This window comes from Bos javanicus, chromosome 25 (assembly GCF_032452875.1).
Source record: "Bos javanicus breed banteng chromosome 25, ARS-OSU_banteng_1.0, whole genome shotgun sequence".
NCBI lineage: Eukaryota > Metazoa > Chordata > Mammalia > Artiodactyla > Bovidae > Bos > Bos javanicus.
Window position 1 is genome coordinate 20228896 of NC_083892.1, and position 17797 is coordinate 20246692.

The following is a 17797-nucleotide window of genomic DNA, read 5'->3' on the forward strand; positions in this document are numbered from 1 at the left end:
GTAAATTTGTGTATAAGTTATAAAGAATGCCATCCAGGCGAACGAGGTTAGATGGAACCCTGTACAATCTACCTGAATCAGGGTCCAGAAGCTTTACTTGAATTTCCTTTTCTTAGAGAAAGAATTAAATTGTTTATCTGATGGAACCAGGGCTTGTGTGATATTTCAGCAGAATTTGAATGTATATGTGCATATTCTAAGGCCGATTTGGAAATTAACACTTGAATACTGTGTATGTAAGAGGGGCCCACTTGGTTTTAAATAGTCTCTTTCATTCTTTTTAGTTTATTGGTAACGATGAGTTGATTTATCCCTAAATACTTCAAAGCTTTTTCTGTTTTAGCTCTGGGAATAATGTTTTTCTTCTTTTCAAAGATGTAATATTTCTGCTAACAGTACAGAAAGATAGCAAAGATAAGAACCTTCAGGGTTCTTTGAAGACAAAATGTTATTCTGAATTGGACATTCATTAGAGTGAAGGGATAAGTCTCTAAATCTTTATGATTTGGGGTTTGTTTGTTTAATGCATTTCTTTGCTTAAACTTCAGGTGCATGCATGATAATTTTAGAGAGCAGAGAGAGGAGCAAATGCTATTTGATTTATGAATCTTTTCAAAAGCATTCAAAATTTATCTCGAGTTTGGTTAAGTTTATTTTTCATAATCTTGGTTGAAAGCAAGAGTGATTGCTCTCCTCACTCCACATCTCAAAAGGTGGGGTGTTTTTCACTTATAAGTTCTTTGACATTAAAGGAGGGGCCAGAAGGGTTAGAAATGAAGGTGGGGGTGGGGAGACACATCCTAATTACCATGGGAGCAGGAAACTGCATGGAAAAGACACTGGTTTAGGATAAGGATTGTTGGTTTCAGTTCAGTTCAGTCGCTCAGTCATGTCTGACTCTGCTCACCAGGCTTCCCTATCCATCACCAACTTCCGGAGCTTGCTCAAACTCATGTCCATTGAGTCAGTGATGCCATCCAACCATCTCATCCTCTGACTTCACCTTCTCCTACTGCCTTCAATCTTTCCCAGCATCAGGGTCTTTTCCAATGACTCAGTTCTTCACATCAGGAAGATGTGAAGTATTGCAGCTTTAGCTTCAGATCGGTCCTTCCAATGAATATTCAGGACTGATTTCCTTTAGGATGAACTGGTTTGGATCTCCTTGCAGTCCAAGGGACTCTCAAGAGTCTTCTCCAACACCACTGTTCAAAAGCATCAATTCTTTGGTGCTCAGCTTTGTTTATGGTCCAACTCTCACATCCATACACGACTATTGGAAAAACCATAGCTTTAACTAGACGGACCTTTGTCGGCAAAGTAGTGTCTCTGCTTTTTAATATGCTATCTAGATTGTTCATAGCTTTTCTTCTAAGGAGCAAGCGTCTTTTAACTTCATGGCTTCAGTCACCATCTTCAGTGATTTTGGAGCCCAAGGAAATAAAGTCTGTCACTATTTCTGTTGTTTCCCCATCTATTTGCCATGAAGTGATGGGAATGGATGCCATGATCTTCATTTTTTGAATGTTGAATTTTAAGCCAGCTTTTTTACGGTCCTCTTTCACCTTCATCAAGAGGCTCTTTAGTTCCTCTTTGCTTTCTGCCATAAGGGTAGTGTTATCTGCATATCTGAGGCTATTGATATTTCTCCTGGCAATCTTGATTCCAACTTGTGCTTCATCAAGCCTGGCATTTCTCATGATGTACTCTGCATATAAGTTAAATAAGCAGGGTAACAATATAAAGCCTTTATGTACACCTTTCCCAATTTGGAACCAGTCTGTTGTGCCATGTCCAGTTCTAACTGTTGCTTCTTGACCTACAATACAGATTTATGAGGAGGCAGGTAAGATGGTATTCCCTTTTCTAATCCAGCTTGAACATCTGGAAGTTCTCGGTTCACATACTGAGAATTGGAGAATAAATAAAATAAATAAAATTGGAGAATTTTAAGCATTACTTTGCTAGTGTGTGAGATGAGTGCAACTGTGCAGGAGTCTGAAGGTTCTTTGGCATTGCCTTTCTCTGGGACTGGAATGAAAACTGGCCTTTTCCAGTCCTGTGGCCACTGCTGAGTCTTCCAAATTTGCTGGTGTATTGAGTGCAGCACTTTCATAGCACCATCTTTTAGGATTTGAAATAGTTCAGCTGGAATTCCATCACCTCCACTAGCTTTGTTTGTAGTGATGCTTCCTAAGACCCACTTGACTTCATATTCCAGGATGTCTGGCTCTAGGTGAGTGATCACACCGTCATGGTTATCTGGGTCATTAAGATCTTTTTTTGTATTGTTCTTTTGTGTATTCTTGGCACCTCTTCTTAATATCTTGTCCTTCTGTTAGGCCCATACCGTTTCTGTCCTTTATTGTGCCCATTAACTATTTGATCTCACTCTTGATTTTATTACAGGAATTAGGATACTGGATGTGCCCAGTGTTAGCTGCTATTATTCTCAGCACCTCAAGTGAACTTTACCAGACACACCTGAGGGCGTTTGTACCAAGGGTTATGGGAGAATAAATTCGTGGTTGATCTTTCTACTTAGTGAACTTTTCAGGATTTAGGCTGAAGAAGGTGGGGAGGGCCCTGGGGCTGGCTGGCTTGTGGAGGGCTCTTGTGTTGGGGTCCTGAAAGCCCCAGGATACAAGATAACCTTTGCCAGCAGACCTGGGGACAACTGCTACCACTCAGAATTTGGGATAAACTTGAAACTCAGACTCTGCCAATGAGGTATTTTTGTTGCTTTGTGTCTGTCTGACTTTCCACGTGACTTCCATCTGCTTTTGCAGCTCTGATGGTCTGTGAAGCATTTTATTCCTCCTCAGAGTGTGTGGAAGTACAATGGCAGAGTGTTTCAAGACTGGATTGCTGTATAATTTTTTAAGCTGCATTTGATCTTTAAAATTATAACCTCTTATTTTAAAACAATGTAAGATGTACAAGGGCTTCCCTGGTGGCTCAGGGGTAAAGAACCCGCCTGCCAATGCAAGAGACACAGATTCAATCCCTGGGGAAGCAAATGGCAACCCACTCCAGTATTCTTGCCTGGGAAATCCCATGGACAGAGGAGCCTGGCAGGCTAGAGTCCTTGGAGTCACATAGAGTTGGACATGACTGAGCGACTAAAACAACAAAGATGTACAAGAGTTATAGATGTCCTGAATATTCATCACCCAGCTTCTCCCAGGGATATTTATAAAATCCTATTACATTGTCAAAAACAAGAAATTGACGTTGGCTTAGTACTATTCCAATTGATTTTTAAGCTTTATTGATTAATTACTTAATTGGGGTATTGTCCAGAAGCAGCTACCACAAACTTTGTAATTCTGGGCCCGAGAAGTTGCAACTATGCTCTATGAGAACAGTAAACAGATTATATGTTAGAAATTTCCATGATGACATCCCCTTGTTGTGAGGGGCCTGATGTGATTTTCCTCATCAAAAGAAAGAGAGGACTCTTCCTTGAGTACTCTGTGTGGGCCAGGAGCATATCCAGAATACCTTGTTGGAGGATATTTTATTCTTCATTTGGTTGCGTCAATGCCCTAGCAACCATGATGGGACAAGTCTAGCTAACCTACTTGCCATCAAAAATAATAAAAGATGCATGCATGCATGCTCAGCTGTGTCCGACTCTTTAGGACTGTAGCCAGCCAGGCTCCTCCATCCATGGAAATTCTGAGGCAAGAATACTGGAGTGGGTTGCCATTTCCTCTTCCAGGGATCTTCCTGACCCAGGAATCAAACCGGTGTCTCCTGTCTTCTGCATTGGCAGGTGGATTCTTTACAACTTGAGCCACTTGGGAAGCCCCTGTTAAATAGATCATAGAACCTCAAGGATGTGCTCATAATAAAGGAGAGCCCAACTCTTTGCTCAGCGTCCCAGAAAAATATCACCTTGGACATGAACTCTGATAATGGGGGCACTTACGGATTGATGTAAGTCTGAGCAAACTCCGGAAGGTAATGAAGGACAGGGAAGCCTGGTGTGCTGCAGTTCATGGGGTTGCAAAGAGTTGGACATGACTTAGTGAGTGAACAACAACAATGGATTGAGAAGGGGTAACCTCAGTATTGCACAAAAGGAATAGAGAGAGGAATTTTTCTGGCTGTGCCACATGCCAAGTGGGATCTTAGTTCCCCAACCAGGGATCGAACCTGTGTCCCCTGCAGTAGAAGCATGAAGTCCTAACCACTGGACTGCCAGGGAATTCCAAGAGAGGAAATGTGGGTGGAGGTGGGGGCATGGGCAAAGAGAGGACTAAATCTAGCCCACCTGAAGAATAGCAATATTATAGAGGGCAAAGTTGAAGTTATAGGGCAAAAAGGGGATAATCATAAGAAAGCCATTTTTTGAGCATGGTGCTGTCCATGTGTTATCCCCTTCGATCAGCACAACCACCTGAAGAGGTAAATAGTGGTGTCCTCTTTCATAGAGGAGGAAATTGAGACTTGGATATGATGTTGGAGACCGTCAGGAAGACCAGTTTCTAAAAAGGGGATGTGTCAGCTGCTCTACTGACGTTCTCAACACTGCCTTTCATACTCCTCCGCCTCTGAACAGTCACTGTCTTTCCAAGTATTGTCTATTCCACTTTCAAAACATACCTTTAGTTCCTCTACTTCTTTCCACCTCCTCCAACAGCCTGTACAGTACCTGATCCCCTCACTTCCTCTTTTGCCTCCTGCATAAGACTATGTTTTCTTTCAACAAAAGCCAGAGACACCTCAAACAAATACATATCTGCTAATGTGAGTCCCTTCATTTTAACCTTCAGAGGCTCCCTTAAAGTTACTGTAAGCATCCTAGACTCTTATTGTGGCCTGCAAAGCCCAGCCAGGTCCCTCCATCATCACCTCCATCGTTGTACCCCAGCCATGCTGACCTTCCTTCATTTCCTTGACTATGTCCTCTCATTCTTTCCCCTTCTTGTTGTTCCTTCTGCTTAAGCACTTTTCCTTCCACTTTGTACCAGTGAAATGACTTATCTTTCAGGTCTGGTATGGACTAAATGTCCGTGTCCAGCACTCATCCCCCCACATTCGTATGTATTAGGAGGTAGGGCCTTTGGGAGGTAACTAGAAGTAGATGAAGGCAGGAGGGTGGAGCCCTCATGAATGGCATTAGTGCCCTTATGAGGGTCACAAGAAAGCTTGCACTCTATCCCCGCTCTCTGCCATGTGAAGACACAAGAGAAGTCAGCCATCTACAACATGGAAGAGGACTCTTATCAGAACTCAACCATGCCGGCACCCGGATCTTGGATTTCCAGCCTCCAGAACTATGAGAAACAAATTTATATTGTTTATAAGTTGTTGTCTGGTATTTTATTAACCCAAACAGACTAAGACATGGTCTCACCTAAAATATCACTTCTCTAACATTCCAAATTGAAACAGGTTCGTTTTTCTCTGGACACTTTCCACAATATGTAATTATTTGTTTGTGTGATGATTTATTTAACATTTGTGTCTTCCTATTAGATCATAAGCTCCAGGATCAGGGCCTTGTTTTTATTGCTCACTGTTGATTGTATTTCCCATACAGTGCCTGGAATGTAAAGAGGCACTTGATAAATACTTCTTGAATAAATGAATGAAAAAAGATACGTAGGATTGCTGACTATTCTAGCTTTTGGTTTTCAGTATCATTTTCCACTTACTTTCTTAAACAGCAAATGTTTAAAGCTATACTTTCACCTAGAAGGTATAAGAGTTTGAAGCAAAAACTCAAAATCAATGACTTGTGTTATGGATTGATGGATGTCCCTACAACCCAAAGTCTCTGATCTGGGATACGACATTGCCTCTGAGTTTGCCAGTGAACTTGACCACAAAGACGCTGAGTGCACTGCCAACCACAACCAGCAATCGAGTAGCGAGTGGTGGTGTCAATCTTAAAAGCATAAGATATTCTTAGATGCTTATTTTTATAATTGGTTTTATTATGGAAATGCTAAAATGGGCCCAAACCATATGTCTCCATCGAGAAAAGTCTGAGCACTGATTGCATGAAACAAAGGGCTTGCAGAGACATTGGAAAACCACTTGTGTGACTTGGGAGGCAAAGCGCTTGTGTTTTTGCAACTCAAAAAAAAAAGTCTTGGCTTGGAGCAGTACAATCAAACAAACAGATAAAAATTGCTTGTCTCTTCATTCAAGGTCAGTTTAGAATCACTGTAAAGGGTACATGTAATAATAGAAAACCTGGTGGAGCCTGGAGCTGTAGAAATGGTTGAAATTATTTTGGGTCAAAAAGAGGCAGCCAGGTTGAAAAAGGTGCCCGTATTGAGTGATGCCATCAAATGGGTTCAAAAGACACACTTGGGCAATTGGTGGAGAGACCCGGGGCAGCCAGCTCTTTATGTGTGATGAAAGGGGAAATGTCAGTGGCTTGGCCATTTTACCGTATTACGTTTTAAAATAATGAAGGCCATGCCGGTGTGCTAATTTGCTCAGTGCTGAATGGGATAGCAGCTGGTGAACAATTTTCAGCAAGATATAATTTTCCTCCTTTTCTAGCAGTATTGATATTTGCCATGCGGTTCAGAAATGTACTGTGTCTCTGTTCCTGGAGTTCTCTGACCCTGAGAGAAAGGACAACCCTGAAGCTCTGATGTCCCTGTACCTGGACAGAGGCTGCATTTTCTGAAATGGAAAGATCAATATGACGGGGTCTTGCGAATCAGAATCTCATGGGGAATTTTTCATTGGTGTTTCCTGATGGCAAGTCATTTATTCATTCATGAGAACAATTAAACGCCCTCTTTAATGCTGTTCTTTTTAGAAGGGGTGTAATTACACGCACATGGTAAAAATTTAAGCGGTACCAAGGGTATTCAGTGAAAATTAAGTCTCTCCCCTCAGCACCAGTATTTTGCAGCTCCTTCCGGAGATTGTCCATGCCTATCTGTGCACATAAATGCATTCCCTTTATTATTAGCACAATAGTAGCACCCTGCGTTCTCTCTCTTTCTAAGGAAAACATTGAGGTGAAATTTACATAACAAAATTCAGTGGCATTTAGTACATTCATGTTGATGTGCAACCAAGACCTCTGTCTGGTTCCAAAACATTGTGTTTTCTTTCACTTTTTATTGTTATTATTTCTCACTCAAGGGTACATCCTGGAGCTTGTTCCATACTAGGAAGTGCAAGTTCCTCTCTTCTTTATTCTATCGGCGACTCTTGTGCCAGACCTGGAGATGAGCAGCTCAGATCAGCTTTTGAGAAAGGGCTAGCTGCCTAGCTGTGAGGAGGAGGGAGCTGACAGCCTTAAGCTGGGGCTTTTTCAGGGTCCTCCTCAGTGTCGAGTTGGGGTCACACTCTTCTTGGGGCAGCCTCCAACCCAGAACTTAGTAAGGTGGTGGTACAAGGGCCTGGCTATTTTTCTATCAGTCAATCTTGGCTTTCTCTGGGCTGGTGGGGAACTTCTTAGCTCTAAATTGGGCTCTAATGGCACCCCACCCTCTCAATCCTATTTCCTTTCCTTTATAACTGTTACTCCCTCATGAACCCTTTATACTCCCTCTGGATATCTGCTTCTCAGAGAACCCATCTAGAACCCACTGCCACACACCCACCCACACACCACATCTCATGTATCCAGTCTTCTACTGATTGACATGGAGGCTGCTTACGTTTATTTGCTATTACAGGTAGTGCTGAATGAAATCCTTGCACACGTGTCTTTGTACGCATATGCAGGAATATCTGGAGAATGAGTTCCCAGGGGTTGAATTTAAATTTTGTATTTAAAATTTCGATGCATAATGTCTAAACACCCCCTCCTCCCACCCAGCTGTGCCAGCCTACAGTCCCACCAGGCAGGGAGGAGAGAATTGTTTTCTCACACTCTTGTCAACAGAGTGTATGATCACATTTAACAATGTACCCAATTTTATGGGTGAAAAATATTGTCATCGTAATTTTAATTTGTTTTTCTTCTTGTGAGTGAGGTCGAATGTATTTTCAACAGCTTTAAAATGATGGCAAGCAAAAGAAAACATTATTTCATATTAAAACAAGCAGACTATGTAAGTAATTTGCATTGTAATTTTTAAAAATAAAATATAACACTTCAAAGAAATCTCCTGCTTGTGGAGGGCTATTTTGTGCTAAATCCCTAAACATTTTTGGGTTCAAATTCTCTTCCTGGTGCAGTTTGAGGAGACTGGGATAGAAAAGTGTGGGAAATCCTGACGCTGGTGTGATGAGATTTTCTGAAAGTTCAGGAGACCAGTCCTCCACCTGGGTAAGGAATTTCCTGGGTACAGAATCTGTTTAGGTTAAGACATTAAGGATGTTTTCATTTAAAATGTATAATGAATTAAATTTTTTTTTTTGGTGTGAGTCATCATGAGTCGATGATTAGAATGCCCTAATTCCTACCCCTGTTAAACTCCGTCAGCCTTGGCAAGATAAAGTGTTGTTTATGTTTCCTCCTTTTCTGAGTGAGTCTTAGGAGGACCCAGGCAGTGGAGGCTAAGCTCTTATTCTAAAATAAAATCTGTGATGGAAAAAGACAGTGGGAATTTGTCCTATCTGATGACGAGAACTAGGTGGGGAGATGTGGAGAAGGAATACTGTGAGATTCTGAGCTCTGGTCACCCACTAGAGGCTGGTGGAGTTGATGTTTTATATCTATTTCCCTTTCCTGAGTCCCCCAGGAACCGGAGGCTTGGTGAGGTGTATTGGTTAGACCACCAGTGAAGCTGCTATAACAAAGAAACCCTAAAATACAATGCCTCAAGAATGTGATTAAAGCCTACAATTCTTTTCCATATTCTGGTCCAGTTTGGTCCAGGGTTGGGTAGGCAGGCTGATTCCATGAACTCAAGCTTCTTCTGTCTTACTGCTCTGTCACCCCCTGGGGTGTCATCTTTTTTCATGTGATTAAAGTTGACGCACCAGCACCACATCATTGGTCCAGCTCGTAGGAAGGGTGAGAGGAAATTGAGGACCCATAATTTTCTTGTAAGTAAAATGGTAAAGCTGCTGATACATCACTTATACTCAAACGTCCTTGGTGAGAATTTACTCATGTGGTCATACCTACTTGCTGAGAACTGAGATTCCATTAGAACCCTAATACATTGAAGGGGCGTCTGGAGACCCTTCCTCCTGCGGGCTTCTGTTCTTAGTAAGGACACAAAGAAGAATCTAAGGTCATACCTGTTGCAAGAAAGTTTATTAACAATAAGGAAAGAAAGAACAGGTGGAAAAGAGTTGGACACTCCTGAGAACACATGAGGAAAGAACAGAGAAAACACCTTGAGAGAGAGGTGGGTCACGCCCAGGGAGGCAAATAGCCCTGAAGGGCTGGGTTACAGAGCTTTTAAAGCAGGTCGTTTGCACATTGAGGGGGTGTCACTGATTGATAGCCTTTATTGACTGCTGCGGGTTATATACCAAGACGTTCGAATGTGCATGTCTTTCCCATAATTCAGTCTGTTATAATTAGATGTATACATTCAAGAATCTTTATGAGCAGTTAGTGAGTCCAATGGCTGCCAAAGGTTACCTCAATACAGGACAGTGGGAAATGTGCACCTGTGCTAAAGTAGGGAAAGTCCCAGGTTTTTCTGGGCCCACTGACTATTTTTGGAATACTGGGGCAGGACTGGTAAATAGCTTGTTGGAGTTAGGTGGCTATTCCATGGCTAACTGAAGGGTCTGTGTCTCCTGGCTCTCAGCTAACTCCCTGCCTATCAGTTAAAATAGGTGGCCATGCACCCTGTTAAAACCCCATGCTAAGTTGCTTCAGTCGTGTCCGACTCTGTGCGACCCCATAGACGGCAGCCCACCAGGCTCCACTGTCCCTGGGATTCTCCAAGCAAGAACAATGGAGTGGGTTGCCATTGCCTTCTCCAATGCATGAAAGTGAAAAGTGAAAGTGAAGTCGCTCAGTCATGCCCAATTCTTGGCGACCCCATGGACTGCAGCCTACCAGGCTCCTCTGCCCATGGGATTTTCAAGGCAAGAGTACTGGAGTGGGGTGCCATTGCCTTCTCCTAAAACCCCATAAGGGGAGTATAAAAGGAAGGAGGGACAGTTGGGTTTGGGGACAGTTGGGTTTGGGGACAGTTGGGTTCAGAGTCTGGCAGAATCATGGTTCAGGAATGGCAATAAGTCTGCACCTGTCATCAGTCACATCCATTCCAAGCAGCCTGACTTGGTGACACGAATGGGAAAAACAGTGAGGAAGAAGAGATGCCACTTTCTGTTTTAATCCTTCAAATAGGCTTCTTTTCTTTCCTTAAGAATGTGATATGAAGGGCTCTCAGCCGTTTAACTTGGAAGACATCAATGATTCATTACTGAATTAATGGAGCACCTCCTGTGTGTGCCAGGCGTTGCCTAGGTGCTGGGTGCAGAGAGGTCCTCATGAAGCTTCCAGGAGCCTGGACGATATAGACATTAAACAAAGAATCCCACAGGTACATGTATAATTACAAATCATGATGCATCCCCTGCAGGAAAAAGTAGAATATTCTGTGCAAGAGTATAAGACATGGATCTAATTTATATTAGAGGTTGAGGGAGGTCTTGGAGGGAGGAATATTTAAACTGAGATCTAAATGTGTTGGTGTTGGATGGTGGATGAGGGAGAGGAAAGGGTGGTCTAGGTAGAGGGATTAGAATAGTGAATGAGGGGGAGAGAAATGAAATATGTGGCTGGAGAGAGTGGCAGGAGAGGTTCTTCTACTGCCTTGTCGGCCATGTTTCGCAGTTAGCTATTGCTGCCTTTCAAACTACTCTAAAATGTAGCAAGTTGACGTGGCAGTCATTTACTGGTTCATGATTCAGCAGATTGACAGTTTAGGTTGGACTCAGCTCGTGGTTTCTGAGATCTAGGCTGAGGTCCCTTTTGCATCTGCAGTCAGATAAGGACCCGCAGGCGCCGGGGCCTCTGGGGGTCAGTGGGCTGTTGGCTGGGCCACCTGGCCTTTCCTCCATCTGGTCTCTCATCTTTCTCCTAGGCTAGCTCAGGCAGGCTTGCTCCCCTGGTGGCGGGGTTCTAAGAGGAAAGTGGAAGCATGCAAGACCTCTGTTCAGAACGGGCACTACCATTTCTGCCACATTCTATTGGCCAAAGCAAGTCACACAGCCAGCCCAAACAAGGGCTGAGGAAATATGTTCCAATTTCTGATGGGAGGAGCTGCAAAGTCACATGATAGACGGTGGGATGTAGGGAGGGGTGCACAATTAAGGGCGGTTTCACAACCGAGTGAGGAATTTGTGTGACTGGAAGGCACAGGAGATTTTAAAGCGGGAACTGGCAATAACTGGGCACGTGCCAAGGTGAGCTGTGCTGCACTACGGTGGAAACTTCTGAGAATTTGTCTTGTCTCACCACATGGATGGTGGGCCAGGGCTGGACACAGCATCCATCTGCCAGCTCAACCCCTGTGGCTGGAAACAGGAACAGAAGCTTCACGTTTTCAGCACCTCCAGGCTTTCCAGTGAGGTGCTGCTGAGGGGCTTTCACACAGACAGCTTAGCTTGTTTGGAGTTGCGAAGCTAATATCCTCACCGCAAGCTGAGCTGCGAAGAATCCCAGACTTGTCTAAATTATAATTTGTTTGTTGGGCCTCGAGGGGGTCTGGAAAGCCTGTTACAACTTGTCTCTCTCTCACAACACACAAGCATGTTTACCCAAACAGGCATTTCTCTTCTGAGCACTTCTTTTTGTACGGAAGTATTTTGCCAAGTGTGGCGTGCTGGTTGTTAAGCTATTGTCTCTCAATTAACCCATCCTTCTAGATTCCACTCTGCGATGCTGGGGCTGGGGACCTGGGAACCACATTTCTCTTTTGCCCGCCGGATGCTCTGTGAACAGGGAGACTGGAAGGAAGGAGGAAGAAGAAAGAGTGCCTTCCTTCTTATTTGCTTTCTTTTCCGGCCAGTATCACTCCAGTAATGATTCTACACCTTGGCAATGGCAGTTGATCACACTGGCAGGTGTTCCAGTTTCTGATTTTGTCGCTCACGTTCCCAGAACCAGAATCGGGAGCCCCTTCATGGACACCAACACTGTCTGGGCATCAGCTCCTTCTCAAAGGTCTGAGTTCCAGCTTTCAGGGGCTCTGCTTCAAGCCTCTAAGTGCTAATAACCCCATACACTCCCCTCTGTTCCTTCAGGATGGTAGTTGCTTCCAGCATTTATTATTTCTGTGTTAACTCAAGTGTTCCCTTTTTGCATTGTTAGTTCTCTGTTTAAATAATTCTGATAAAATAAACGTGTGCGGTTTCTGTCGTCCTGCCTGACTCTTGACTGTGATAATATGGTAAATGAGTATGTGTTTAGTCACTAAGTCATGTCAGACTCTTTTGTGGCCCCATGGATTATAACCCGCCAGGCTCCTCTGTCCATGGGATTTCCCAGGCAAGAATACTGGAGTGGGTTGTCATTTCCTTCCTCAGAGGATCTTCCCAACCCAAGGATTGAACCCACATATCCTGCATTGGCAGGTGGGTTATTTGCCACTGAGCCACCTGGGAAGCCCTACCTATAGTATATAAGATTATCTTAAATGGTACTATGTTGAACATTAAAAAAAAAATTCGCATGGGTATACAATACTTTGGTCACCTCATGCGAAGAGTTGACTCATTGGAAAAGACCCTGATGCTGGGAGGGATTGGGGGCAGGAGGAGAAGGGGGTGACAGAGGATGAGAGGTTGGATGGCATCACCGACTCTATGGACATGAGTTTGAGTGAACTCCAGGAGTTGGTGATAGACAGGGAGGCCTGGCATGCTGCGATTCATGGGGTCGCAAAGAGTCGGACACGACTGAGCGACTGAACTGAACTGAAGTGTGTATTAGGAAAAGAAATATATAACACATCAAATTCATTATCTCTTAGATATTATTGCTTAAGATTAAGTTACAAGTGACTTAAGGAACAAAGCTAAGCAAATAATGAAACAAACAGTTGTTCAGTCGCTCAGTCATGTTGCTCAGACTCTTTGTGACCCAATGGACTGCAGCACACCAGCCTTCCCTGTCTTTCACTGTCTCCCAGAGTTTGCTCAGACTCATGTCCATTGAGTTAATGATGTCATACAACCATCTCATCCTCTATCATCCCCTTCTCCTCCCACCTTCAATCTTTCCCAGCATCAGATACTTTTTCAATGAGTCAGTTCCTTGCATCAGGTGGCCAAAGTATTGGAGCTTCAGCTTCAGCATCAGTCCTTCCAATGAATATTCAGGGTTGATTTCCTTTAGGATTGACTATTGGATCTCCTTGTAGTCCAGGGACGCTCAAGAGTCTTCTCCGACACCACAGTTCAAAAGCATCAATTCTTCAGTGCTCAGCCTTCTTTATGGTCCAGCTCTCATATCTGTACATGACTACTGGAAAAACCATAACTTTGAGTATACAGACCTTTGTCAGCAAAGTGATGTCTCTGCTTTTTAATATGTTGTCTAGGTTTGTCATAGCTTTTCTTCCAAGGAGCAAGCTTCTTTTAATTTCATCACTGCAGTTACCACCCGCAGTGATTTTGGAGTCCAAGACAGTAAATTTTATCACTGTTTCCATTTTCTCCCGTCTATTTACACAGCCACAATAGTGAAGGTGGTATGTAATGGAAGTTTGAAAACAGAGTTAAGCATGTGCACCCTGCCCATTGCCCTAAGAAAATAGCTCTTTAAGCAGGAAAATTACCTTGGTTCCAATGAAGAATTAAGATAGAGAGAAGATTAGAAAAGCCTTTAAGTCAGATTTCTTGCATCTCTTACAGTCCCATGTGTGCTGGGTTCCAAAGGTAGCTGCCAAACCTGAGCTTGCCCGTGAAGTCAATAGCTGACTTTTTGTTGGATCTGGAGATGAGGTTTACATATGCAGATCAACCAATGACTGAGAAAGGTGGCCGCCATTAAAAACATCGTTCGTATATTATTGCGGCTGGTCTTAGTTGCATCACGTGGACCTTTTGTCGTGGCGCACAGACACTCCTGTTGCAGAGTACAGGCTGTGGAGTGTGTGGGCGCAGCAGTTGTGGCCTCTGGGCTTAGTTGCTCTGCGGCATGTGGGATCTTAGTTCCCCGACCAGGGATTGAACCCTTATCCTCCTGCATTGCAGGGTGGATTCTTAACCGCTGGACCAACAGGCAAGTCCCTTTGGCCGCCCTTTTGCAAGGCCCTCTTTCGGTTATGTGGAAGCAGAACTGCGTAAAAGAAACCAATGGAATCACTTAAGTTGGGGCCTCAGATTCCTGTGTTCTAGCCTCATGAAGTTGCTGGACTCAAAGGTGGCATTCTGGAGGTCAAACGCCAGATGTGGGTAGACTGTGTGGCAAGCTCAGTGGAGGGAGGGCCACTCCAATGTCCTACCTTAGCTCAGAGGGGAATGATATCCTGTTCGGAGAAGCCGGATGCCATTTCCTCTCACTTTAGTGCCGAGGTGTTGAGGTAGTTATTTTTGTTCCAAGCAACCCAGATGGGGGAAATCTCAACCCACACAGGCTGGAGAGGGGGAAACAAACCTTTAAATAAGAAACTTCTCAGAGAATTACAGAAGTGGCCAGGCCTAATGAGGTGACCCCAGTGGAAACTGTGAGTCTGAAACGTGACTTTTGGATTATGTGAAAATGAGTAGGAAAGAAGTGTGGTGGAGGCTTGCTGTGAGACAGGTGTCTCTGGAAACACTTCAGCAAAGGTAGATTTGGGCACATGTTCCTTCATGACTGACACTCAGTGTCATGGGCTTTAATTTTATTTCACTTCTGTGAGGAAAGTTGTCATAGGTGAACTACAGACAGAAAAGGAAAGGGATATGAAGAACTATTTCACTTCTACCTGAATGTGACAGCAAAAACTTTTCAATTTAGACATTCAGTCTTTCACAGAGAATTCTTCATCTTTAGAGAGACTCTGATGTGCTGAAATTTTCTGGTTGAATGTTTTCCTTTAGGAAACAATCCTTTAGGAATAGAGGTTCAGAGGAAGAGGCAAAAGCAATTCAGAACCACAATTTTTCTAAGATAACTAACAGTTCCACTTGGAATGATCAATATGATATAGAAAAAATGGTTCCTTGGTTTCTGCACTGATTTTAATCTTTTTGGAATTATTTCTACACGGCGTCTTAAAAAGGACCAGGCTTGCTATTTATTGATAGGTTTTTCTGAATGTCTCACCACCCAAACATTTTTTTTTTTTTTTGGAAACCATTGTTTTCTCAATCACTAAAGTGTGCCAAGTGCAGGGATGAGCACCTCAGGGCAGTTTTCTCATTCTTGATTTCTGAAATATTTTGACTTGTTCCTGTTCTCTGCCTTGTATCTAATCAGTTCTCAAATCCCACACACTGGGCTCATCTATTCATTCAACAAATGTTTATTGAACACCCAAATGTGCAGCTTTCCCCTTCAATCTGGAGATGTTTATCCTTTAAGTTTTCATTCAGTGCGTTGAATTTTGGGTTCTCAGCATCCCAGGGCATGAAGCATCTGCCATTGGCACAGACGGTCTCTGACATCTTTGGCATCAAGGGTAACGGATTCATACACTGACTCTGTTGTATCCAAGCATAAATATGGTAATGATCAGGTTTCCATATATCCATCCATTTAAATGGGAAAATGAAAATAACACTAATTTTCAGTTTTGTTGTTGCTGTTTTTCAGTCATGTCCGACTCTGTGACCCCAAGGACTGCAGCATGCCTAGCTCCTCTGTCCTTCACTATGACCTGGAGTTTGCTCAGATTCATGTCCATTGATTCGGTGATGCTATCTAACCATCTCATCCTCTGCTGTCCCCTTCTTCTTTGGCCTTTAATCTTTCCCAGCCTCAGGGTCTTTTCCAATGAGTCAGCTCTTTGTATCAGGTGGCCAAAGTATTGGAGCTTCAGCTTCAGCATCAGTCTTTCCAACGAATATTCAAATTTCCAATTACTAAACATATAATGTGGTAGGTATTACTGTGGTCATCCCACAAAGAAGACAGGGACTCCCATTCCCCAATTCAGTTCAGATATCAAGAGTGAAGAGTTGACTCATTGGAAAAGACTCTGATGCTGGGAGGGATTGGGGGCAGGAGGAGAAGGGGACGACAGAGGATGAGATGGCTGGATGGCATCACTGACTTGATGGAAGTGAGTTTGAGTGATCTCTGGGAGATGGTGATGGACAGGGAGGCCTGGCGTGCTGCGATTCATGGGGTCGCAAAGAGTCGGACACGACTAAGCGACTGAACTGAACTGAACTGATGCCAAATGTTTATTGCTCACACATAATGCAACTTTCTAGGGAGAGCAGGGCAGTTTCCCAAGCAGGTTCAAAAATGGCTTGAGGACAGGGAAAGGTGACTGCCAGTGTTTAAAATGGTTTGGGGGTGGCACTGGAGTGAGGGATCTGTGTGAGGGTTAAGGCTGTGAATTACATGCTGGCTCCAAAGAGACAACATCAAGTCTTTCTTATCAGCCTGCTCAGATGTGGGGCAGAAGTGGAAGAGGGAGGGGTGGGTTTGGAATATGTCAGAAATCAAACCTCAAAAACAGAGACAGACTCTTTATTACAGTTCATCCTTGATGTTTGACTAATGACTGAAATGTGTTATATTTCATTTTATTGAGTTTGAACTTGTTTAATTAAACCATTGTGGTTGTCTGTGAGCCTGTATCTTGAGATCAGCAAGGGAGATGAAATTTCCACTGAATGACTCATTAAGGAGCCCAGCATTGTGTGTATTAAGAAGTGAAATGAGAGTTTGGTCGAAACTCCGAAGGAGATAAGAAGTGTCTTGTGGAGGCCTTGTACTCTGGCTTTAGTTTATAAGGAGATGTGGGACATGGGCTTCCCAGGTGGTACTAGTGGTAAAGAACCCACCTGCCAACGCAGGAGATGTAAGAGACATGGATTTGATCCCTGGGTTGGGAAGATCTCCTGGAGGAGGGCATGACCACCCACTCCAGTATTCTTGCCCGGAGAATCCCATGGACAGAGGAGCCTGGTGGGCTACAATTCAGAGGGTCACAAAGAGTCAGACGTGCCTGAAATGACTTAGCCCACATGCATGTAAGACTTACATTCATATATTTTGGGGATCTGTGAGGCAAGAGATTCAGGGCAAACATACCAAGGAATCGTTTCTGCCATCAGTAAGACCAGATAGTCAGAGTGCTGGCAGTGGTCCGTGAGGATAAAATTGTGCAGATGCTGCTTGCAGTGCTGGGATAAGTTCCTAAACTTGGGTACTGATCCTTGGGTACTGATCCTTGGTACCATCCTTTTTCAGGGATATCCTGGAGTGAAGTGGAGACCAGCAGCTTTCTAGCACATTCCATCACAATGTGATTATGATCTTTCTTGCAAAGACTGTGCACAAAAGCAGGGCTTTGAGATACCCATGGGTAGCCAGGTAAAGCTGTATCACATTCCTTGATGGTGACGACAAACTGCAACTGAGAAGCTGTTAAAATAGGCCCTGAATAGAAGAGATTTAGCCAAATCTATGACTGCAAAGTGTTTATGAGCTGCTGATCGGACAAAGTCAGCAATTTAAATAATACCTGGTGTGGGGGGCCTCAGTGTGTGGGATCACGGAATTAAGATTGCAGTATCCATGGTGAGGTGCCATTCATTCCTTCCTGGGTTAAGAAAAGGCCAAATTGGCCTATTCAACAGAGCAGTAGTGAGGATAATCACCCCCTTCTCTAAATAGTCTTGCATAATAGGTTTCAATCTCAAATGCCCTGTTTTGATTTATATTGGGTCTTATTAAATATTTTATCCAGCAGTGGAGAGGTCTATGGGTTCCTATTTTTGTTAAAATGAT